Genomic DNA, 26079 nt, shown 5'->3' with positions numbered 1-26079 from the left:
GGGATGTGGGCCAGTGGTTAAACAACCCTGGGTTCAATCCTTAGTACCAAATAAATAAATAAATAAATAAAATATTTCAAATATCTTCCCTGATATAGGTATTTTATTAAATTTCTTAAGTACTTTCAATAGCACAATGTTTGACCTAATGTGAGTTCATGTTACAAACGTGGATACATATTCAGATTAAGCTGTCAATATTGATTATGTTTACAGAATTTCCAAGAAGTTACATCATCTTTTATAAACTAGAATAAAAAACAGATTTTTAAAATAAGTCTACGGTATGTATGTACGATAGTACTCAAATGCATCAAGTGAAAGTGAAATTCCTCACATTTATCTAGAACTTTGCTTTGAACAATGAAGAAAAAAATTCATTTCACATCAGTCTTCAATCAAAGGCCTAACTATAACATTTTTGACAAATACTGTGAGGGCAAATATTATTATTTTAACATTTTTAAGTATGTGCCATTGTACATTTATTATTTTAAAATATTCATAAATGTGGCAAACAAACACAAACATGGACATACACATTATACTCATTATAGTCAAAACTGAAGTGTCATTAGCTTTGTCATATTAGAAACAATCATGTTAATTTTTGTATTTTGCAGGCAAATGGATGAAATTGGAAAATATCATGCTAAGTGAGATAAGCCAATCTCAAAAAAACAAAGGAAGAATGATATCGCTAATAAGTGGATGATGACACATAATGGGGGGTGGGAGGGGTTAGCGTTAGGGTTAGGGTTAGGTTTAGGGTTAGGTTTAGGGTTAGGGTTAGGGAGGGGGGCAAGAATGGAGGAAGGAAGGACTGTATAGAGGGAAAATAGGGGTGGGTGGGGTGGGGGGAAGGGGGAAAAATGGCAGAATGAATCAAACAACATTGCCCTGTGTAAATTTATGATTACATGAATGGTATGTCTTTACTCCATGTACAGAGAATCGAAATGTATCCCATTTGTTTACAATAAAAAATAAATAAATAAAATTAAAAAAAAATACACACCAGATTTCAAACACTTAAGATACAAAAGAGTAAATTATCTTATTAATAATTTTCTTACATGGATTAAATGCTGAAATAAGGTATTATGTTAAATAAAATAAAAAATAATTTTACTTGCAAAAAAAAATTTTTATGTCATAATACATTCATCACATCCTTACTATGACTGAAGAACCTATTTAGAAAAATTTATGAAGAAACCTGAAATATGAGAAGTAATTTTGAAAAGAAAATAAAACTTAGTGAGCCCAGTTGTTGATTATTTTTAAAGTAATAATTTGAAAATAAAATACCAGATGACCTCAAAGTGGAACAGAGAAGGGCAAAGGGGAAAATATTTTTAAAAATATTGCTATAGTCCATGACTAGAATTTCATGTATTGAGGATACACACAAAAACTCTATAAATTAATAAAGAAAAATAAGCTAAAATACATGTATTAATGCATTAAAAACAACTGTCAAAAGAGTAGAAATAGTACACATGCAGTATATTCAACCACTTGGAAGAAAACAGCAATACATAGCCAAAGCAAGGTCAAGGCAGTTGAAAGTATTTGTAAAACAAATCCAAACCAAATAAAGGCATGAAAGTCAGATCAATATTAAATTCAAAAATATCAGTAATGGACAGGAATGAATTTGAATGAGTTAAATTGGTCTATTAAGGTAGAAGTATTTAACTTATATAAAGTTAAAATTCAATATACTTTGAAAAGAAATTATGAAATTAAACAAACAGAAGAGTAATGCAATAAAGATAAACAAGAAAATGAAATAAGAAGACATCAAGTACTATTTCAAATATCTTATGTAGTAAAATATAATATCAGATAAAATTTTATTCAATTATATTTATTCTAATATCAGGTTGAATAATAACCTAGTATCAGCAGAACAGAATTCAAGACAGAAATCTTTCAAAGAACTAAATATAAACATCACATTTTGGAAAACACAACAGCTTACAGAGGGAGAGATTATAAAACTGAGGCTAAAGTTACTTAGGTCCCTATTATACTGGGCATAATGCATAAACAGATAGAACATGGATTGGTAAAATTTTTCTGTAAAGGCCAGATAATATAAATTATGTTCTTACTCTGTGGATGTTGTGGTTATCTTTCCCAACTGCTGTGATGTACAGTAAAATCAGCCAAAAATAATGCATAAACAAATAAATATGAAAGTGTTCCAATAAAACTTTATTAACGGAAACAGTGAATGGTTTTAGCCTGTCTACATAGTTTCCAATCTCTGGTAAAGACTATTTGTACTACAAAAATATACTAAAAAAAAAAAAAAAAGTCTAAAGAACAATTGTGATTTCTCTGAGCTGTGAAGTTAGTTTTGATTTTTAAATGTTTTATACATATAATACACTTTTTAAAGGGCAATTATAAGTACCTAGCTTAATAAATTTACAAATGGAATATATCTGTATAATCAAGAAAAAATGGATTAATGTTCTTTTATATTTGTAGAACTTTCTAAAATGCATCTATTTTATGCACATTGTTTATATATGATACATAGTAAATTATGAAGAATAAATGTACCTTGAAAAATATTCATTGTATATACTTAATATTTTTTACTATTCAGTGACTCAACCCTTGTTTTATACTGGAAGATAATCTAATAAGAATTAACTGCAAATCATTTCAGATAATGTATGATTAAAATAGTGTAAGTATCCTAAGATGGAGTTGGTTGACTTCTGTTTCTTAAACAGCACAAAATCAGATATTTCTCCAAAATTTGAAAAGTATCATTTGCTTATTGACCCTGCAAAACTGTCTATATTTAAACCCACCCTGCCTTCTCCTCTGAGGACAGTAGCTTTATGATTGTTTCCTGTAAGTTTTTTTTTTTTTTTTCTCTCTCATGGTTTCTCAGAAACTTCATATTAACAAATATTTCTTATTCCTCCTGAATATTCAAGATCTCTTTCTCAATTACATCTTTCCCAGTAGCTCTTAATCATGGTTAATTCCCTCCTGAATTAAGTAAAATATTTGTCTTGATATAGCTCCTAGACCTACCTTCTAGATATCGCTCTATTTCTTACTTTCCACTCAAAATATTTTTCCACAGTTAACTTAACGAGGTGTAACTTGCTCAATCACTAATTTGAATTTAGAAAGCAGGCTAGTCTTTATTTTTAGAATGGGCTTCTAATTTCTGACTTGGATTCCCAAGTCTGTCTAATGACAGATAACTTCACTGCTTTCAGTTAAATTTAGCCCAAACCAGTGATTAATGAATCAATTTGAGACATATAAATTAGTCAGAGTCTAGTTAAAACTTTCCATTTTTATTCTCTACCTCAGATCTTGGGCTTTATATTCAGAAATGAAGGAAGTGAGTGGGAAAGGAAGTCATGTACCCACTGCTAACACTACCATAGCGTCTGGGAAATATTTTACCCATTTTATATGCTGTAGTCTACTGTGAATGTCTTTCTAGTCAAAAATAGAAAAGGTTCTGAAGCAGACTGGAGAACGTGGGATAAGAGTTCTGGATGGTCTTAAGGTTTGGATCATCTCATAGATAGCCATAGCGCTCCTTGTCCCTGACAGGCTACTGTACTACATGATCTTTTGATCTGTAAGACCTCTTGGAGTACATAAAACCCTAAGGATCTTTTAACTTGTTCTGGCACCAGAGACCTTATAGGTCTAAATTCACCATGCCAGCAACTCCATTCTCCCTAAATATATTAATGTGATGTTTATATAACAGTTACCATGGTAATGGTGGTAGGGCTTCTTTTACTCTAGGTACACTAAATATTACAAAGCAAGTGTGTGAAAAAATAAAATTGCTCATCTGATTTTCTTTTTCTAAAATTGTGTTCTAACTAGAAAGTAGGGAATAAACTTGAAAATCAAACCCATTCTTCTGACTCTCACAGATATACAGTATTTCCTGCCTGTCAACCAATTCATTAACAATTAACTCTATATCTCAAAAGTCAACATGTTAACAAATTAGTATTCTGGTCTTTAACAACCATATATCTAAACTCAACTAAACATAATATGCAAATGTTCTGCAAGGATATTGGTTTCAGGAATAAAAACACTTTAAGGCACGTTTTTGCATTGTTGTGTAATTCTGTTTGCTCATTTCTGTTTTTTCATTTGCCACTCACTTGATATTAATGTTAATATGACTCTTTCTCCATTTCATAACTATAATAAAATTACATGAAACACAATGAATACTTTACAATGTCCTTGAATATATTTCATTTCAAATTTCATTACCATCCTTTCTATAACAGGATGGTATGAAAAATTTATTATGAAAATTTTTATTATGAAAAACTTTATTTCCATTTCATGAAAAAAAATTTATGAAAAATTTCCATCACACATAAAAAAATAATAGTATAATTTTTTTATTCAGCTTTAATAATTGTCACTTCATGGTCAATCTTGTTTCATTTATATCCTCATATGCTATGTCCTTCCACTGAGCTATTTTAATGTACATTGCAGACATCTTGTCTTTTTTTGAGTAAATACTTCCACAGGTATCTCTAGGACAAAGTACTAGTCTACAAATTTAATTTCAAATATCGTTGCATAAAACAAAAATGTTTTGAATCATAATCCAAAAAAGTTGCAATTGTTAATTTATCAGTTCATCTCTTAAGACTTTATTAATCTGCCAATTTCTCTTCTGGTTTTTTTGTGTTTTTTTTTCTCTCATAATTTATTTGTTAAAAAAATGTGCACTCCCTTCATCTTTGTCATGTTTTTCTTAGATCTTTGATGAATTGTCCATTTGAGTTTCCTCCTGTTTTTTTAAATCTTTTTAATTTTTTTTTTATTGTAAACAAATGGGATACATGTTGTTTCTCTGTTTGTACATGGCGTAAAGGCATAGCATTTGTGTAATCATAAATATACATAGAGCAATGTTGTTTGATTCATTCTGTTATTTTTTCCCTTCCCCCTACCCCTCCCACCCCTCTTTACCCTCTATACAGTACTTCCTTCCTCCATACTTGCCCCCCTCCCTAACCCTAACTCTAACCCTAATACTAACCCTTCCCTCCCCCCCATTATGTGTCATCCTCCACTTATTAGCGATATCATTCATCCTTTGGCTTTTTGAGATTGGCTTATCTCACTTAGCATGATATTCTCCAATTTCATCCATTTGCCTGCAAATGCCATAATTTTATCATTCTTTATGGCTGAGTAATATTCCATTGTATATATATACCACAGTTTCTTTATCCACTCATCAATTGAAGGGCATCTAGGTTGGTTCCACAGTCTGGCTATTGTGAATTGAGCAGCTATGAACATTGATGTGGCTATATTTCTGTAGTATGCTGATTTGAAGTCCTTTGGGTATAGGCCAAGGAGTGGGATAGCTGGGTCAAATGGAGGGTCCATTCCAAGTTTTCTAAGGAATCTCCACACTGCTTTCCAGAGTGGCTGCACTAATTTGCAGCCCCACCAGCAGTGTATGAGTGTACCTTTCTCCCCACATCCTCGCCAACACCTGTTGTTGCTCGTATTCTTGATAATCGCCATTCTAATTGGGGTGAGATGGAATCTTAGGGTGGTTTTGATTTGCATTTCTCTTATTACTAGAGATGTTGAACATTTTTCCATATGTTTGTTGATCGCTTGTAGATCTTCTTCTGTGAAGTGTCTATTCATTTCCTTAGCCCATTTGTCGACTGGATTATTTGAATTCTTGGAGTAGAGTTTTTTGAGTTCTTTATAGATTCTGGAGATTAGTGCTCTATCTGAAGTATGATTGGCAAAGATATTCTCCCACTCTGTAGGCTCTTTCTTCGCATTGCTGATAGTTTCCTTTGCTGAGAGAAAGCTTTTTAGTTTGAATCTATCCCAGTGGTTGATTCTAGCTTTTATTTCTTGTGCTATGGGAGTCCTGTTAAGGAAGTCTGATCCTAGACCAACAAGGTGAAGATTTGGACCTGCTTTTTCTTCTATAATCTGCAGGGTCTCTGGTCTGATTCCGAGGTCCTTAATCCATTTTGAGTTTAGTTTCGTGCATGGTGAGAGATATGGGTTTAGTTTCATTCTGTTGCATATGGATTTCCAATTCTCCCAGCACCATTTGTTCAAGAGGCTATCTTTTCTCCATTGCATATTTTTGGCACCTTTGTCTAGTATGAGAAAATTGTATTTATTTGGGTTTGTGTCCGTGTCCTCTATTCTGTACCATTGATCTACCTTTCTATTTTGGTACCAATACCATGCCGTTTTTGTTACTATTGCTTTGTAGTAGAGTTGAAGATCTGGTATTACAATACCCCCTGTTTCACTCTTCCTGCTAAGGATTGCTTTAGCTATTCTGGGTTTCTTATTCTTCCAGATGAATTTCATAATTGCTTGCTCTATTTCTGTAAGGTACACAATTTGGATTTTAATTGGAATTGCATTGAATTTGTATAGCACTTTAGGTAGTATGGCCATTTTGACAATATTAATTCTTCCTATCCAAGAACATGGAAGATCTTTCCATCTTCTAAGGTGTTCTTTAATTTCTTTCTTTAGTGTTGTCTAGTTCTCATTGTAGAGGTCTTTCACCTCTTTTGTGAGATTGATTCCCAAGTATTTTATTTTTTTCGAGGCTATTGTGAATGGGGTAGTTTTCCTAATTTCTCTTTCTGAAGGTTCATCACTTATGTATAAAAATGCGTTGGATTTATGGGCATTGATCTTGTAACCTGCTACTTTACTGAATTCACTTATGAGTTCTAAGAGTTTTCTGGTGGAATTTCCAGGTTCCTCTAAATATATAATCATGTCATCAGCGAACAGGGATAGTTTGAGTTCTTCTTTTCCAATTCATATCCCTTTAATTTCTTTGGTTTGTCTAATTGCTCTGGCCAGAGTCTCAAGAACGATGTTGAATAGAAGTGGTGAAAGAGGGCATCCCTGCCTTGTTCCAGTTTTTAGGGGGAATGCTTTCAGTTTTTCACCATTTAGAATGATATTAGCCGTGGGCTTAGCATAAATGGCCTTTACAATGTTAAGGAATGTTCCCACTATCCCTATTTTTTCTAGTGTTTTGAGCATGAAAGGGTGCTGTATTTTATCAAATGCTTTTTCTGCATCTATTGAAATAATCATGTGATTCTTGACTTTAAGTCTATTAATATGGTGAATTACGTTTATTGATTTCCTGATGTTGAACCAACCTTGCATCCCTGGGATGAAACCCACTTGATCATGGTGCACTATCTTTTTAATATGTTTTTGTATGCGATTTGCTAAAATTTTGTTGAGAATTTTTGCGTCGATGTTCATTAAGGATATTGGTCTGAAATTTTCTTTCCTTGATGAGTCTCTGTCTGGTTTAGGTATCAGTGTGATATTGGCTTCATAGAATGAGTTTGGGAGGGTTCCCTCCTCTTCTATTTTATGGAATACTTTGAGAAGTATTGGAATGAGCTCTTCTTTAAAGGTTTTGTAGAACTCGGCTGAGAACCCATCTGGTCCTGGACTTTTCTTTGTTGGTAGGCTTTTGATGATTTCTTCTATTTCAGTACTTGAAATTGGTCTATTTACATTGTGTATGTCCTCCTCGTTCAGTTTAGGCAATTCATATGTCTCTAGAAACCTGTTGATGTCTTCGAAATTTTCTATTTTGTTGGAGTATAGATTTTCAAAATAGCTTCTAATTATGTTTTGTATTTCAATCCTGTCTGTTGTGATATTTCCTTGTTCATTCCGAATTTTAGTGATTTGGGTTTTTTCTAGTCTTCTCTTTGTTAGTGTGGCTAAAGGTTTATCAATTTTGTTTATTTTTTCGAAGAACCAACTATTTATTTTGTCAATTTTTTGTATTGTTTCTTTTGTTTCAATTTCATTAATTTCAGCTCTGAGTTTAACTATTTCCTGTCTTCTACTACTTTTGGTGCTGTTCTGTTCTTCTTTTTCTAGGGCTTTGAGCTGTAGTGTTAGGTCGTTTATTTGTTGAGTTTTACTTCTTTTATTAAATGCGCTCCATGAAATAAATTTCCCTCTAAGTACTGCTTTCATAGTGTCCCAGAGATTTTGATATGATGTTTCTTTGTTCTCATTTACCTCTATGAATTTTTAAATTTCCTTCCTAATATCTTCTTTTATCCATTCATCATATAATAGCATATTGTTTAATCTCCAGATGTTGGAATAGTTTCTGTGTTTTACTCTTTCATTTATTTCTAACTTCAATCCATTATGATCTGATAGAATACAAGGTAGTGTCTCTATCTTCTTGTATTTGCTAACATTAGCTTTGTGGCATAATATATGGTCTATTTTAGAGAAGGATCCATGTGCTGCTGAGAAGAAAGTGTATTCGCTCTTAGTTGGATGGTATATTCTATAAATGTCTGTTAAGTCTAAATTATTGATTGTGTTATTGAGATCTATGGTTTCGTTGTTCAATTTTTGTCTGGAAGATCTGTCCAGTAGTGAGAGAGGCGTGTTAAAATCACCTAGTATTATTGTGTTATGGTCTATTTGGTTTCTGAAATTGAGAAGGATTTGTTTGACATACATGGATGAGCCACTGTTTGGGGCATAGATGTTTATGATTGCTATATCTTGCTGATTTATGCTTCCCTTAAGCAGTATGAAATGACCTTCTTTATCCCTTCTGACTAACTTTGGCTTGAAGTCCACATTATCTGAAATGAGGATGGATACTCCAGCTTTTTTGCTGAGTCCATGTGCATGGTATGTTTTTCCCCATCCTTTCACCTTTAGTCTATGGGTATCTAAATCTTAATATTCATCCAGGTTTGTAGGGCACTATTATTTGCCTATTACACATGGTTTTCATACCTCTGATCCAGATAACAAAAAGTTAAAGATGTTGCATAGGCAGAAAATGTAGGCTCATTTTCTGCAACATGAGCCCAGAACAAAAAAACATAACGACAAAAAAAAAAATTGCTCTGGTGTGCAAATCAGCAGCAACCAATATAGGTCAATTCTCAGCCAGGAAATATTTGTACACACGCCTCTCCTCAACACAGATAACAAAATGCACAAAAATATGCTGTGCAATCATAGCAGTCATATTGACTTCTCCATGTGCAATAAATTAAAAAAAATAAAATGTGTAAGTATGATATGTTGTTAAATAGTATAGAAAAAAAAATGCCTAGGAACATCAGGGAGGGCTTGTCATTGAGAAAGACCTCATTTGAGTAGAGATGAATAAATAGGTGAGAAAATAAGAGGACAGTAAGTCCACAAAAAGGGTATTCCAGAATTCCATACCAGGGCAAAATCACAATGGTAATATTAAAGGAGAAAAGAAGCTGGTCTGCTGGAAAACAATAAGGGAAGAGGAGAATAGAGACTGAGAGCTAAGAGTTCAAGGAAAGAGCAGATTTTAGGGGGGAGGAAGGTGCTCAGCTTTTGATATCTACATCAAGACAGCAACGAGACATTCAAGTGGACATGTGAAATGGAAAGTTGGATGGTTCTTTGCTAGAAATATAGATCCGGAAGCCATCAGTGTAAAGATGCTATTTAAATCCACAAAACTGAATGAGATCTTTAGAAAAGTCAGGAGGGGGAAAGAGAAGAGGTATAATGAGTTATTGGGAAAATATTACAGAGCTTAAATGTTTAAGAGATGAAGAATAAGAAGCAAAAAAGATTGAGGAACAGTTATGAAAAAGAGAAGACAATTAAAGCTTTATTTTTATTTACTTTTTATTTAATATTATTTTTACAGACTGCATTTTAATTCATTGTACACAAATGGAGTACAACTTTTCATTTCTATGGTTGTACATGAATTAGCTTCATACCATTTATGTGATCATACATGTACATAAGGTAATGATGTCTGTTTCATTCCATCTTTCACACTGCTGCCGCCTCCCCCTCTCATTTTCCTGTATGTAATCCAAAGTTCCTCCATTCTCTCACCCACCAACCCTCATTTCCATTATGTATCATCATCCACTTATCAGGGAAAACATTCAACTTTTGTTTTTCTGAGAATGACTTATTTCACTTAGCATGATATTCTCCAATTCCATTCATTTACCTGCAAATGCCATAATTTTATTTTTATTTATGGCTGAATAATATTCCATTGTGTATATATACCACAGTTTCTTTATTCATTCATCCATTTAAGGGCATCTAGGTTGGTTCCACAATCTAGCTATTCTGAATTGAGCTGCTATAAATATTGATGTGGCTGTGTTACTGTGTTATGCTGATTTTTAAATCCTTCAGGTATAAATGGAAGAGTGGGATAACTGGGTCAAAAGATGGTTCCATTTCAAGTTTTCTTAGGAATCTCCATATTGCTTTCGAGAGTGACCACACCAATTTGTAGCTCCACCAACAATGTACAAGTGTGACTTTTTATTTTTGTTAAAGGCAAAGAAAGTTTCTGAGTGAGTGATTGAGAGGAGGCTGATCAATTGTGTCAAATTCTGTAAAAGTTTCTAGTTTCTAAGTGAGTGATTGAGAGGAGGCTAATCAATTGTGTCAAATTCTATAAAAGTTTCTGAGTGAGTGAGTGAGGGGAGGCTGATCAATTGTGTCAAATTGTGTAAAATCTGTTAATGGGATTTACTTATTAGAACACTGATAATTGACTTGAATTTATAAGCATGTAGGTTTTTGATGATGATAACATGAACAGTTTCACAGCATTGATTGCATCAATACCTATTTATAGTAAACGTAGGACAAAATGGAAGAATAACTGAAAACAAGTGCAGAAAATTCTTTTGAGAGATTTTCTACAAACTGAATTGAAAAATATTGTGGTAGTTATTAGAGAAGATGGGATTAAGTGAATTTTAATCTTTTTCTAAAGTATCACAGTTTCCTATATAATGATGTGAAAGTTCTGATTAGGAGGGAAAGTTGATGTTTCAGAGAGAAGTGAGAATAAATTTGCCCAAGCTTTTTCCAGAATCAGATCTCATAACCATGCAGAAAGTCTAATATTAAGTTGTGTATAAACAAAATTTATCCAAAGTAATAGAAAAGGAAACAATTTAGAGGCAGGTAGGTTATTAAATACTAGAGAAGCATTTGAAAAATAACTTTGCAAGTTTTAAAAACTTTTCAGAGTAAAATAAGTCTTTATTTTATTTAAAATAATAAAGTAAGGTAAGCAGAGGTATTTAGAAAACATAAAATACTTATCCAGGACAATAAGAAAGTAACTACACTGAAGAAATAAAGTATAATTATGAGCCATAATGAAAGAGCCACAAGAAATAAGTGGATAAGAGGAAGTTTAGTGCATACAGGATGGGATTATAGTTGTCTATAGTACTTAGATCCAAAAAAAAAAAAAAAAAATAGATCATGAGGGAAGTGAGGTATCGTAAAATAGTAGAGCAGATTAATGTATAATAGGTCCCAATGAAATAGAAAGATCACTAGATAATAGAGTATGAATACATTGAGACATAGTAGGTAGTTGAAATTACAAAGAATTTTCAATGACAAACTTTAGGACAAACTTTTTTCCAGAAGGACTTTCTATGATGATAGAAACACTACCTCTTCTTTCTAGTACATTAGCCATTAGTTATATAGGGATCTTGAAAACTAAATATGCAAACATCAATCAATTCCTAAAATTAAATCTAAGAACTATATTTGGCCTCTTCCTTGATGACTTTGCACATGATGTTCCCCAATCTAGGGTACCTTTCCTTGGTTTTTAATGTTTTCAGAGTAACTCTTCAGTCTCATTACAGACACATTTTCTATTTCTCCTGTTCTCCTCTCCATAGCTGAGTTATTAGCATTTCTAATATGCTTACATAGCATCTATAGCATGCATTGTATTTTATTAATCACTTATCTGTCTCCTTAGAAAAGATCTTAAAAGTGAGTGCATTTTAATTTTGTATTTATGCCATCTATCATGATACCAGTACCTGAGAAGTACTTGCTATGTATTTGTATATGAAAGAATAAAAATGATAGAATTGAAGAAATAAGGAGAGAGTGATAGAGTCAACAAGAGAAGAAAAGAAAGGAGGAAAGGAAGAAAGGAAGCAAAAAGAGGAAGGGATAAAGGAAGAAAGATTAGCATTGGGAGTGAGAAATAAAAAGAAAATTAAAAAAGTATGGAAAACACCTAAAAATATTTCTCATCCATCATTTAAAAAATCCAGGAACTTATCTTTGGAACATCAATGTACACAAAGGTAAACAAAGTGAACAAAATGTGGGTACACAATTTTCACTAATGTATTATTTAAAACAAAGATAAATTAGAAATATGAAGTTAATGCAAGGGATATGAAGTAATTACTACATACTGCATATACTAAACTATACATTTGTTACCAAATTTGAGTTATGCTTTATGATGTCAGCAATGTTTTCAAGAGTATTTACGAAACAATATTTTTAAAGTTACATGATTTGCCTGGAAAATGTGAGTAGTCTTAGAAAAATATATAGAAAAAAACATTTTTAAAGTAGTTATCATTGAACAAAAGTTTGGGGGTATTTTTTTCTTTCAAACTTTTATATTCTGCTGGTTTGCTTACTATTAAACCTGATTTTTTTTTTAAATTAGTAAACTGTGATGATTAAAAATTAGGGGGTGAAGCTCAGAAAGATTAAATTGCTTAATTTAGACCATACATTTATCATTTCCATTTCCAAAATCACATTTCTGCAGTAATGTAGAGCTTTCCATGTGAGTGCCTTTTTTTCTTCTTGGATATAAGTCATAAAACAAATTATTGGTACTTGAATAAGCAGAAGATATAACGATATATGCTTTCTAAAGTTACAGTAATTTGTTAAAAATGAATAGCAAGTAAATTTTCAGTAAAGCTATTTTTAAAACAAAGGCAATGAATATTTCTAATCAATCTGTCTCCATTTTTATCAATTACAGTATTTAAGGTTTTATAGATTTTTTTTCACTCTGTGCTTCACTTTAATTTCATGGCTGTGAAACTGGATGTAAATACTTCAGTGTTTAAGGAAATCATTAATGACCTTGAAAATTATTACTGAAATTATCATCATTACTATCATCATAAACATTCATATTCTATCTTCTGAAATTATGGCAATTAAAAGACACTATTTTCCCCAAATAGGGCATGTATATAATTCATATGGACAATAGTAGTAAAGTGATTGCTTACTACGATGAACACCTTTAAAACATCACATAATAGATTATAAGAATGTTGTTTTTAAATTGGTGACAAAAATCGAAAGAATTTGCTTTTTAAAATTGAGGCAATTAATAAAGGTGTCTTCTAATGTCTGCATTTATGTGTAATGAAGGTTAACTGGTATACAAAAATATTATGAAAATCAAATTTTATGTGAGGTTAACTTATATATTTTCAATTCAGAAGAGAGAAACACCCTCCTAAAGGTTCAGTGTTTATGTTATATGGACAAATTTACGCAAATATTTGAAAAACACAAACATTAGAAAATAATTTAGGATTATTAAACTTTTGTGAGGTATATTACAAATCACCATTTACAGTTTTAGAGTATTATTGCTGTTGTGGTCTAAGGAAAATTTTTCTTCGTGGCCTACAGGAGTGAAAGGCTAACAGAATAATGAATTTATACAAATAACAGTAAGGTTTGTACCATGTTTCAGCCAGTAGGTGCAAATAAACAGGTAACATGTTTGCATGTAACATGCATTCACATATAAATAAAGCATGTTTAAATTATTTTAGCTTAGGGAATATGTCACTTGAACTATATTGTTTCTCTGCAATCATCCACACAAAGGAACACTGTACAGACAGAAACTGATATTTTTATACCATGACACTCTACCCACATAATTCATGACACAAGCATATATTTCACACTATGTGAGGTGACACTGAAGATATGTGCTAGGAAGAGAGATATCCTAAGGTAAAGAGAAAGGAGAGATCCATAGACCAAGAGGGTATTAGTTCTAAAACCTGTGTTGATGAGACTAAAGGCTCAAAACGGATGAGTTAGAAGTCAGACTCAGTATCATGAAAACTCTGCAGGATATAATAAAAACTGGGACCTAGGGGTCCAGGTTTAGTCAAGGAAGTAAATTATTGAGATACATAGGAACTTCCAGCACTTCAATATATAGGGTAAAAAAGAAGCTTCTTGGGAGATTCAGGGAGAAACACATTTGGAAAGGATCTTAGATGAAGGTTCATTTTTAAAAGCAACCCTAGCATGGATATATATGAAATTGTATTATTAGTGACTTTTGAATCTGAAAGATGCTTGATGATAAAGAACCAAGAACTTGTAAGGTTGTTGTTAAACTCTGTGTTAAATGAGAAATGCATATATATAAGACTTGGATGAACTAGAGAAGATTATGAGCTTTGGGTCAGGGAGGGATGTTTAATTCCAAAGGCATTAGAAAAATTACTAAAAGATTTGCTTATGGAATTTCATTGTACTGTGACTCTGAGTCATTAGAAATCAAGCAAAAAAGTATATCTTAATATTGAGATACACAGTCAACTATATAAATTTAATAGAGTAATAATTTCCATAAGATAAATTTCTCTAGTGGTAATAATGCAAGCCTACTCTCTTTGGCTGTTTTTATGCTAGATTCTTACACAGTAAATTTTACTAATTAATTTTTAATGGGAAGAAAAGGAATACAAATTGTGAGGAATTAAAAATTGTGTAGTATCTTGAATACAATATTTTTAAAGAAAACATCAAAACCTTGTGTCTGAAAAGGAGAGGTCTCTTTACATATGTGTTTATACATCTGAATGCTCACAAGTAATAATACTATTTGATATACTAGTCAATATGCAAAAGTGGATTAGAAATGAACACATTCTAAGACGATATTAAGGCTTATTCAAGATAAATGTGGGCTGCCAAATGATATGGAAGAGGAGGAAGAAAAGAAACTCCATGATACTTTTCCTTCCAAGTTGTTATCAGCAATTTGATATAAAATTGGTTAAAGGATGAAACTGAAGACTATCATCCTAAGAGAAATAAGCCAATCCCAAAAAACCAAAGGGCAAATGTTCTCTCTGATATGTGGTTGCAAACACTTAATAAAGGGAAAAGGGAGAGAATAAAAGTTCATTGAATTAGTCAAAGGGGAAAGGAAGGAAAGGAAGGACGGATGGGAAAAGGAAAGACTTTAGAATGCATTGAACATAACTTTACTATGTTCATGTATGTATACATGACAGTGAAACTCCACATCATGTACAACCAGTAGAATGGGAAGTTATGCTCCATGTATACATAATATGTTAAAATACACCCTACTGTTATATATATAAATGACAAATAAAACATAAAAATAATAAACTACAAAATAAAATTGGTTAATGGAGATTAATATTCAGAATATTAATCAATTTAAGTAGTAGACTACCAATTACTATAAAAGATAACATTGGTAATTTTTTCACAACCAGAGATATTAATGATATATAAGGTAGAAACCACATAATTGAAAAATATCATATGCAGAAATGATATTTTAAAATTAATTCATGAAAGCATGTGGCAAAGTCCTTATTTATTAGTAGATTTCCCCTTCCATTTTTGCAAATTAACTATTGCACTGGTAGCTAATATAATATTTGCATCCACAGAGTAGATAGTATATTTAGAGGTATTTTATACACTATTGTTCCACGTTCCCACCATAATATATGTAACTTCTAGGGCATCTGAGGAATGTGTCTTTGAGTGTATGTGTGTGTGTGGGGTGGGAGGTAGAGTGAGGGAGGAGGGTGCTATCATTCCATCTCTTTCTAAATAAAAGAAACTTTTAATGCAATTATAATCTTTAGTTATAAAATTGCAAAAAGTTTTGCTTATAATGAACAAAAATATGTTTTGCTGGAAGTTATAGCCATTGGCCCTAATTTTGCCCTTTAGAGTTAAGAAAACAATCTAATCCTTCTTCCACATGATTCTAATAAAAGCATTTATTAAAAAGTCAAAATTTTTATTTTCTTGTGCTGTAAGGGAATACAGAGAAATGCTCAAGGGATTTTTTTTTTTTTTTTCTGTTGTTTGCCTGCATACCAATACAAACTGCTTTTTAATAATAAAAAAAAAAAAAACTGCTATAACATGGTCAGGGATCAACATAATGAATACTGGTGCTATAAAAATGACTGGTACACAGGAAACACAAAATCAAATGCAGGGGAAATTATCTGGGGAATTCAAACTAAAAGGAATTCTGGCTACCTAAGAAAATACAGTTCTTCAGAGGATTCATACAAAATTCTTCTTACATTTTTCAGAGAAAAATCAGGGAAAGTTTAGGAGGAAACTTTATAGGCAAGTTTCAAAAAAAATTGCTGAAACAAAATAGCATCCACTATATTCATTGAAATATTTTAGTGAGATAAGCGTTACCTAGATTGCAAATAATATTTTTTTTTGCATTGTATTTGAAGTAATAAAAATGCTGAAGTATTGGAAACAAGGCAATGCTATATACGTTTGTGAAACATTTAGATGTGATCCATATTTACATTTTATCATGTTAGATTCATATAAGTTTGCGTTAAAGAATATAACCTTACTAACAATTCATTTTCCAAGTTATTCATCCTATATCCTATTTCATTTACCTTTCTCAAAATTTACCAGTTTTAAGCTAGGTGTGGTGTTGCACACCTGTAATTCCAGCCAATCATGAGCCTCAGGCAGAAGGCTCTCAAGTTCAAATCCACCCTGGCCAATTTAGTAATATGCTGCCTCAAAAAAACTAAAAAACTAAATAAAAAATTAAAAATAATAAATAAACTTTAAAAATTAAAATTAAAAAAATAAAAAGGGATAGGGATGTAACTCAGTGGCATATCATTCTTGGGTTCAATCCCCAGTACTGCAAAACAAAAATCAAAACAAATCCCCAAAAACCAGTACTTTGAAGTTTGTTATATATTATTTGTAAATATATCATTGTATTTGTAACTTTTACCTTTATGTATCCATAAAATATGTAGTACATTTGGTATTTTAAAACTTTTAGCAGTAATAAAATTAGTTTCTTTATTCAATATTCTCTTTGTAAGACATTCATAGTGATACATTTTGTTTTAGTACATTTATTTTCATTACTGCAGATAGTTATAATGAATTTCTTTGTCCATTCAGTTCTTGATAGGAAAGTGGCACCAAAATTTTTCCAATAAAGATAAAATTGCACTGAAGTTTTTCTAGATTTTGCAATTACATTAATTAAGTTAATCTCTAAAATATATTTTTACTAAAGCATGTCTTGTAGCTTTTAATATGAGTTCAGGAGTATACTTTATATAAATTGAGTCATACACTTATTTAACCAGAATTTTTTGTAACTTTATACATTTCTACAACATTCTATATAGTTGTAGAAATACCTATTAAGGAATACAAATCTTTAACAGCCCTAATTGTTCTAAATTTGTGGTTGTGAAAGCATAGAGGGTGATTAATTCTCACAGTCTTTTTGAATAGTTTTCTGCATCTTTATACTTGCATGTTAGATTATCAACTTTATGTTAATCGGGGCATTAAGTAGACAACTAAATGAACTTTACAACAGGAAAAAAAAAAAAGCAGTATGATTTCACAAGTATTTTTGTGTAGCTTCTGAACTTTATTCCATGCATCCATCACAATCTGGAATGAGCTAGGTAAACACTAAGAATGACTTGTTAATTAGTACTTCATGTGTTGCAAACAATCTAAGGGGGCCTGGAAGAAGTACAATTTGTAACTGACATTGCAGGTAGTATAGTATGACTTTTTCATGTATTTCATAGTTCAAATAATTGCTGTGGCAATTATTACTTGTTTGTCCATGGGTAAATTTAACCTCAAATCTATGGAATAGGAATAATGGTTTTTAATTTACCCAATGGTGAGTGATAATAAACAGTATGTATTGAATATTCATTCATTTCAAGCACTGCCATATATGCTCTTAATGCATACATTCATCTAATGCTTTGATAACTTTATGAAGCAACTGCATCAAAAGTTGAATAGATAAGGAAATGAAAGAGCATATAAACAACTTGCCAAAATTACGAAGTTACCATATGACAGAAGTTGAATATGATCCAAGGCATTCTAGATCTATGACCTTCACTCTTAATCCATTGAGAACTTGTGTCTCCTAACTTGTACTTTGTATTTACTTTCTTCATTTGAAAATGAATCACTTTTGTGCTGTTTTTAGAAACCTTGAAAGTATAGGTCCACGAAAGACATTTTATTAATCCAAACAACAGTGGAATATCTATTACTTTAGAAGTCTTTTTCAGGTGTTAGCCTTTGGATTACACTAATTTGCAAAAGATTTTGAGAAATTTTCTTAGTAGTTAGGTCTCTGATTCTCTCATTTATTAAACAGAATAGTTGAGAAGTTCCACTTTCAAGCTAGTTTGAAAAGGTTCAATAAAGTTATATGTATTTCCATTAAGAAATCTACATAATGTGTGTTCGCTGTTGTCTTCATGAAAAAAAAATCATTTACAAACATCATGTATAAGCAACAAAAATCCAGCATTATTATATGTTTTTTTAAATTTGTCCTATATCTCCAATATGACACATATGAGCTGTTACTCAATTTCTATCTTAATATAATCATTTGGGTTTTTTTATGAAAAAAAATTCATTATTAAATTTTTTTATTAAGGTGTTAAAATGTCTTTTTAAATAAAAAGTAGGTTCATAAAAATATGAGATCAGTTACAAAGTTTCCATACTATGTTGCTTATTTTGAAGAATGTTGTTCATTTTGTTATCACTCCTAATTTGAAAAATTCACTGACAATGAGGTAAGGATACTCAAAAAGAAAACCTCAGAATTCTTGGCCTGAAGTTTCATCCAGATATACACACTTAATGCTCATATATGTTCTCTTGGATGCCTCACATGAATGCCATCTGTTAAGTAGATAACATATTAAACAAAATGAATTTACATTTTGGCAGTTTATATCACACCAAGAGTAACATTTTTGAAACAGGTTTTAAGCCTTTTCAATGGCTGAAACTATTTCAACTTGTTTGTATCTGCAGATTCTGAAGAGCTTGATACCTTCTAGTTTGGGAAAAATAAATACATGATTTGGAGGATGACTGTTGCTAAAATAGATTATAAATATGGATACAATTATTCACATTGCATAAAGTGTCAGATGGCAAGAGCAAGGGCAAGTGTTTAAATATGGGACATCTACTTCAATAATAACAATAAACAAACACAAACACAAAATAAATGAAGTGAAATAAAAAATAACTTTTAGAAAAGGACCACATATTTTAAATCGGAGATATTTTGGCATTAAAAATTTTATAATTTTGATGACATTTAAAAATTCATTTTTTGCTGAAGAATATTATTTTCCTGCTTAATCTAGTGATTCATGAACACATGTCCAAAGCACAAAACTGCGCATTGAATTACTATTTTGTACTATTAATAAATAGAAAATTCTGTTGCTACAGGGGAAAAATATATCTATCAGCATGTTGATAACCTATTTTAAATCCTATATGGTGACTAGTAAGAAGCCCCATTTAATGATTCCAGAATAATAACAAGAAAAGATGGAAAGCAGCTTGTAATCTTGTTATATGTTTATAACATCAAAAGTTTTTAGTTGGTTCTTAAGTTTGTTCATAAATATTCACTTAAGGGAAAGCACAGTGATTATAGATATCTGATTACTAAGAAAGGTTAAAATTCAGTGTTTTTATGATTTAAATATTTATAAAATTTTAACTGTAATAAACTAGTTTTCTTTGAGTTTCATATAGTCAAGATCAATTAAACATGCAAATGTGTTTTTTCTTATACAATAATTTCTTTAATATAATCAGCTCATTGTCTTTGCTGAAAACTTGTCAATATGATCATTGCTATGACAGAGTCATTATCAGGTGGATATTGTCACCTTTCTATTGCAAATAGAAAACATGTAAATGAAATATGACATTTCACATTTCAAAATCAACTTGACCATTATAAAGTCATTCAGTAATATTTTTATAACAAGTGTGAAGTCCAAGCATATGCAAGAGAAATTATATTATAAGCTAACTATACTCATACCTCTTCAAATACTTCAGTACATAATAAGAATGGTCAAAGGTTCCTGGGTTGTATTACTTCAAACTGAACATAGAACAAAATAGATAGATAGGTAGGTAGATAGATAGATATAACTGTCTCATTCTTCATTGTTTTCTGTAAATGTAAGTTAACATCATCTGTTGGAGTGTAAATTAAATGAGAAACATCTGTGAACGTTTTATTTTTACAACACCAGGAATTCTCTAATGGTTGACTCCAGACCAGTAACCTCAGCATCCCTTGGGAACTGGTTAGAAACGCCAATTTGTGGGCCTCTGGAGTGGACTTGCATCACAGTTTCTGCTAATGGATCTATGTTTTAACCACCTCATGTATGTGTCTTGTGCCCATGAAAACCTGGGAACCATTCCCCTGTACCACTCTCCAACCCTGGACAACATTTTAAAGGAGATCTTCCAAGTGACTTTGATATACCAATCTACAAAATAGAAAGGCTATTCAAATGTGTTAACTGTTTGACTCATTTTTCACACAAGTAATATTTTTCCCTATTTATATTTATTAGATAGTTAAGGATGTTTGCATCAAAATTTGAACTTTGTTTTATTGTTTATTTTCAAATGATAGGATTTTTCTTAATACTACTTAATATATCAACAGACTCTTAAACACTTAATATATTAGGTAGTAATATAACCATTTACTTTTATAGATTCATGGAAAATTAAAAACAACAATTTATTGTCATTTAGGTAATTTCTGAAAACTCTAAGAAAAATTTAATTTGAACTTGAACAGATTTGTCTAAAAAAATAACACATGCTGCAATTGGAATAAGTCAGACATTTGCCAGGACCTTCATATACATTTTGTCAATTTTAAAAAGGGGATTTTCCCTCAAAATAGACTGACTAATTACTTTTACACCTGGCCACAAAGAAAGTTCCAAAAACCATAGAGAGTATCTTTCAGCAATAAGCAACAAGTTCTATTTTTATTTAATCAGAATAAATGGGGCATTCATTTGCAAGGGAAATTTGAACTAATTTTATGTTATCCTCTTCTGAATTGTAGCATCAATACCTGGAAATGATTCTTGCAGGTACATTGCAAGTATAGATTAATTAGCCAAAAGTGAAAATATTATTTTTAAAATGAATATGAAATATTTGTAATGTAAATATGAAGGTATATTTCTCACAGTACTTGTGTTAATGCTTCAGAATACTTAAGAAAGCATAGGCTCATTGAAGAAACCATGAAGCATAGGATAGGATACTATTTTATATATTGAGTCTATTCGGGAATATTCAAGAGCGTTTGAGAAACCATTTGCTACAGCTCTGATCCTAATATAGAAAAGTCACCGTGGGTGTGTATATACAAACTATGAATGTAAATTCGAGTTTCCATCAAATATTTTCCAGTCTTTCACATTTGCGGCAAGATGAGAATGTGTCCTAAAGGAGTGTACATGTGAACTTCGTTGACTTGGTCCTTTGTTCTCATCACCGTCAGGCCATCACCATCCCATCACCAGTGGAGGTGGCTGCCTCAGCAATCTGTGGAACACACTCCTACAAAGAAGTGTATTTCACTGCAGGTGATATAAATAAAAAGCAAATTTTGATATAAATATAAAGCAAATTTATATCAGATTTACAAAAGTGCAAAAATTTCCAATTCATAATATTCTATACATTGCCATGACAGATTGTAGAATAAAGAGAAAGCAGCAAAGTGTAAACCAGATAAAACAAAAGCGACAAATCAACCACCTTGATTTTTAAACCTTTTAAATTAGGAAAGTTGAAGGAGCATAAAAGAGAAAGAAAGGTGAATAAATGGAAGCCTGAGTTTTATACAGAAACTAGAGTTCTAATTATTTCATTGTTATTGTCACATAGGAAACAAAAAAACTATTCCTCTAACCCAAGTGGGTTAAAAATGATTTCTTTACCCACTTAGGCTATATGATGGAATCTTGTGAACTGAATTGGCAAAAGGCAGGTTAGCAAAACAAAGAACACAGTCTATTCACATGTTTGTGGGGGTTCACAAAGAAAGTGGCCCAAAGAAATGGCCCAAAGAATTTATACAACTTCTTCATAGGGGAAGGGGAAAGGGAAAAGAATCTTGAACAACACATGATTTCAGGACAGAAAAATAAGTCCTTAGGATGTAAGACAGGATGTAAGATAGTTGTGTGACCATCTGTATTTATTCTACTTTTCATCCTGGTGCACCAGTGACTGAGCCTCCCCAGAAAGTGAAGTTACGGCAATTGACTTTCTTTCCCCAAAGTCTCTTCTGTTAGGCAGATTTTAGGATAGGGCAGGCAGATTTTAGGGTAGGGCAAGAGAGGAGGCAGACAATGTCTTTTTGACTCTGTTGATTCTGAAATGTCTTTAGATTACAATATTTTTTATGCCATTGTATTATATGTTGGCTCTTTTCATCACTGTATCTTCATGTCAGTGAAGGACCAACTTGCACTAGGTAAAGTAAAAATGGAGAGAAAGAAGTCCTGATCATACTTCTTCCTGTCATTAATCTGGGATACTTGGCATTCATTTTTATTGTATTCCTGTAGGGATTGCTAATCATACCTGTTCTTTATCTTTTAATAAGTTTATTACAATATTTTTACATTTACCTCTTTTGCTTTCCAGACATTTAGTCAACAGCAAAACTAATAATTAAAAAAAAAAAATCTTTTTAAATCTAGCAGTCTAGATTTCTACTACTAGTTTATGGGCCTTTATGTTCAAACATTTATGTGAAAAAATAATTCTAATTAATAGAAGGAGATAATAATAACAATGGTATGGTTTAAAAAATATACATATCCTTGAAGTATATGCTTGAATATGCTTGCATTTATCAGTAATTTTAGAGTGCTTTAATCATTTGCACCAGCCACTGAAAACATCAATCACCAAATAAGGTATCCCTGATTTTAGTCACTGAAAATAGTTTAATAATATGGGGACTGGGGATACTTGTTAACTTTTAAAAGGAGAATGTAATATACTGAGAGGACTTTTATTTTCCTGTCCTTGGTATGGCAGCCTGCTTATAATATCAGAATTAATACATCAGTGTGTTGCTTATTTAGTTAGGAATTGCTTAACATATGGAAATGGAGCCCAGGTGGAAATCCATTTTAGTCAGCTGGAGAGAAATATATGATTTAATAGAATAATCTGTTAATTAAAAATTCTAAAACATCCAACAAAGTTATTGAGTTCTAAATTACATAGTTTCTAGGCTTAAACAACAATCTGAATGCAATGTGATTACAAGCTCTCTTTTTGTGCCTCAGTGATTTCTGAGCACAATTTGACATATATCCCGTGAGTTACCCCTACAGCAGATGCTCTCTGTCCTGTCTCTATCAGTTGTCCAGAGTGCTTTGAAAATGAAGATAAAACAATTTCACACTTGTCCTTAAGACTCTCAGACACAGTGTTCTATTGAATTATTTTCAAATGTAGGTTATTATTTTCTCAAAGCAGATGTTGTCCTAATAAAAATATGTAGACATATGAACAGTTGCATTGGATTGCAAAGGCTATAAAGTTGCTTGGAAAAAGTCTAACAATCTATGATAGAGGCTTGTGTAATCTTTTCTCTAACTTTGTTACATGCTTTTTTTTCTAAACATAATATCATGAAGAATACTAATCTATTGAACAAATTAAATTGCTCCAAGAAATAGTTTCATTTCTTACTCTGAAACAATCCATTAAACAACCCATAATTTACTGAGGTAAATGCATGGAAATTGCTACATTTTACTGCAAATACTTTAATAATCTTGAACATGCAGCATTTTAATATCCTAACCTGTAGTCATACTGGCTTAGTGTTACCTTGGCAGACACAATAATGAGAGTATAATTAAGAAAATGTCTTGAATTTTTCTATAATCTTCAATTTATACATAGCAATAAATTCCATTTTACCAAAGCAGTAGATTGAGAGTGAGAGCAATTTTCAGAAAACATAGACTAGATTTAAAGAAACAAAAATGTCTTTATAATGCAAAGAATGTCTTCAGCAATTTTAAGATATTTTAGAAAAAGTACACTTAAGCTTTTGACATTAAATCCACTTTATAGATTAAGATACATTAAAAGAGCAAAAAACAAGAAGTTGTTTGCAAGTTTCTTAGAGAAATTTCTTACTTATTAGCACAAAACCAAACCAATTTCTATAGTCAATCAAATTACTTCTTGCTTTGCACTCCTCATTTTACTCTCCTCCCTAATTGATTTTACAGATAGAAAAATATGTAAATAAATATGGCAGAACTTAATCAATTGAATTGAATTGATAATGTAAATCTGTAAATGTGAAATTTTCAGTAGAAATATCCTGCTTAGCCTGTAAAGTCTTTTTTCTTTACACTTATTTCTCAACACCCACTCGTTCTTGGTTGAGGGCTATTTGGGAGGGGACAGTTATCCCCCTAGCTCTCACAGCTTGACCCACATACAGGCAGCATATCCTATTTCCCCCAGAGAATCCCTGTGTGATGACTCTTTTCAATGTCTCATCATGATTAGACTTCAGTTCCCAGTTATTCAGTCTAACATGGGTACTGATATTAAGGCATTTTGCAGATGAAATTTGTACAACTCTTAGTTGACCTTAAGGAATGATTATCCTGGATTATCTGACTAATCCTGACTCAATCTGTTGGAAGGCTTTGCACATGGGCCTGAGGCTTCCCTGACAGTGAAAAAATTCTGCCTGTGAACAAGAGTTTTTGAGCTCTCATGTGTTCCAACCTGCCATGTTCTCTTTCTACATCTGCCTGCCCTATGGATTTCAGAGTTGCCTAGCCAAATCCTGCAATTGTGTAAGCCAGGCCAATGCCAATTCTGTATACATATACATGCATAGCAATATGTATGTGTACATGGACATGCATGCATATATACATATTTCTTTGGTTGCACCCTACTGATGTTATCTCTGGAAAAGACACAAAGATACAGTTGCTGGCAATTAGAGATTGGGTTGATATACATAGAAATGACATATCAAGAGCAAATAAATGTAACACTGATAGAATCCTTGAACTATCCAATAATATTCATAGCCTACATTAAGTTCATTTTATCTTACTGATTTTTCAAGGTGACTTCTGGTGACATTCTCGAAAAAAAGTATATTAAGAAATTTCATAGAACAAGCTACAGAAAATTCTGCTTTTGGTTCTGAGAATGCAAATGATATTTACCATCTCTCTCTTTTGTCACCAACTGCAGACATTCCTTGACTTAACATCAGTTGCCACCCTTGTTCTTGCCTTGCAGGGTAACCAAGACAGTCATCTCTAAGGGGTCTGATATTCAAGATTCTCCACTGCAGCCACAGAAGCCTCCCTATTCCAGCTACCTCTCCTTTACTTTCAGTGCCATTACTTTTATGGAGAACATATGTTGAATCTTCAAATGCAGTTTTTTATCTTCTTAATATTCTCACAATCATATTTTGACCCAGTTTTCTGCTCTGAGGCTGCAGGAGATGAGAGTCTCATTGCTATACAGACTTATATGCTCTAAGTTCATATTTGACTCTGGATTCATAGTAATAATGTTGAAACAGTATAAAATATTTGGTAATAAAATTAATATTGTGAAATATTTCTTTAATGTATTATAATCCAGTTTTTTAAAGTTTAGTGATCTGTGGTTAATGTTTACAGAAACTCCATTAAATTAAGAAGACTCTAAATAGAACATTCCTGACCTGTTAGATATGATTTCTTTTACTATAGTTTTCAAAAATTGTAACTATCACTGAAAACCTTTTAAGTTAAAGATGAAGACTAAATGACAATTTTGTTTACTCAATGTGGATTGCTCTGGTCACAGCAGGGGAACCGGGGGGACCTCTGTGTCTAGAAACAAAAACAAGAAATAGGTAAGGACAAATATATATTAAACTTGCCACTAATCTACTTCTTAGATATTTACTAA

General features: G+C 31.8%; 1 long non-coding RNA gene across 1 annotated transcript in view; it reads left to right on the top strand.

Annotated features, from left to right (window-relative positions):
- Window positions 1-25615, top strand: part of LOC306657979 — a 90994-nt gene extending 65379 nt beyond the window's left edge. Inside the window, exon 4 of the long non-coding RNA XR_013762936.1 lies at window positions 25414-25615. This is a non-coding gene — a long non-coding RNA (uncharacterized lncRNA). The remainder of the gene's footprint in view (window positions 1-25413) is intronic.
- The last annotated feature ends 464 nt before the right edge of the window (window positions 25616-26079 follow it).

The sequence above is a fragment of the Sciurus vulgaris genome (assembly GCF_902686455.1).
Source record: "Sciurus vulgaris genome assembly, chromosome: 3".
In the NCBI taxonomy this organism is placed as follows: Eukaryota; Metazoa; Chordata; class Mammalia; order Rodentia; family Sciuridae; genus Sciurus; species Sciurus vulgaris.
Note: the sequence above shows the minus strand (reverse complement) of the source record. Positions and strands in the feature narration are given on the sequence as shown.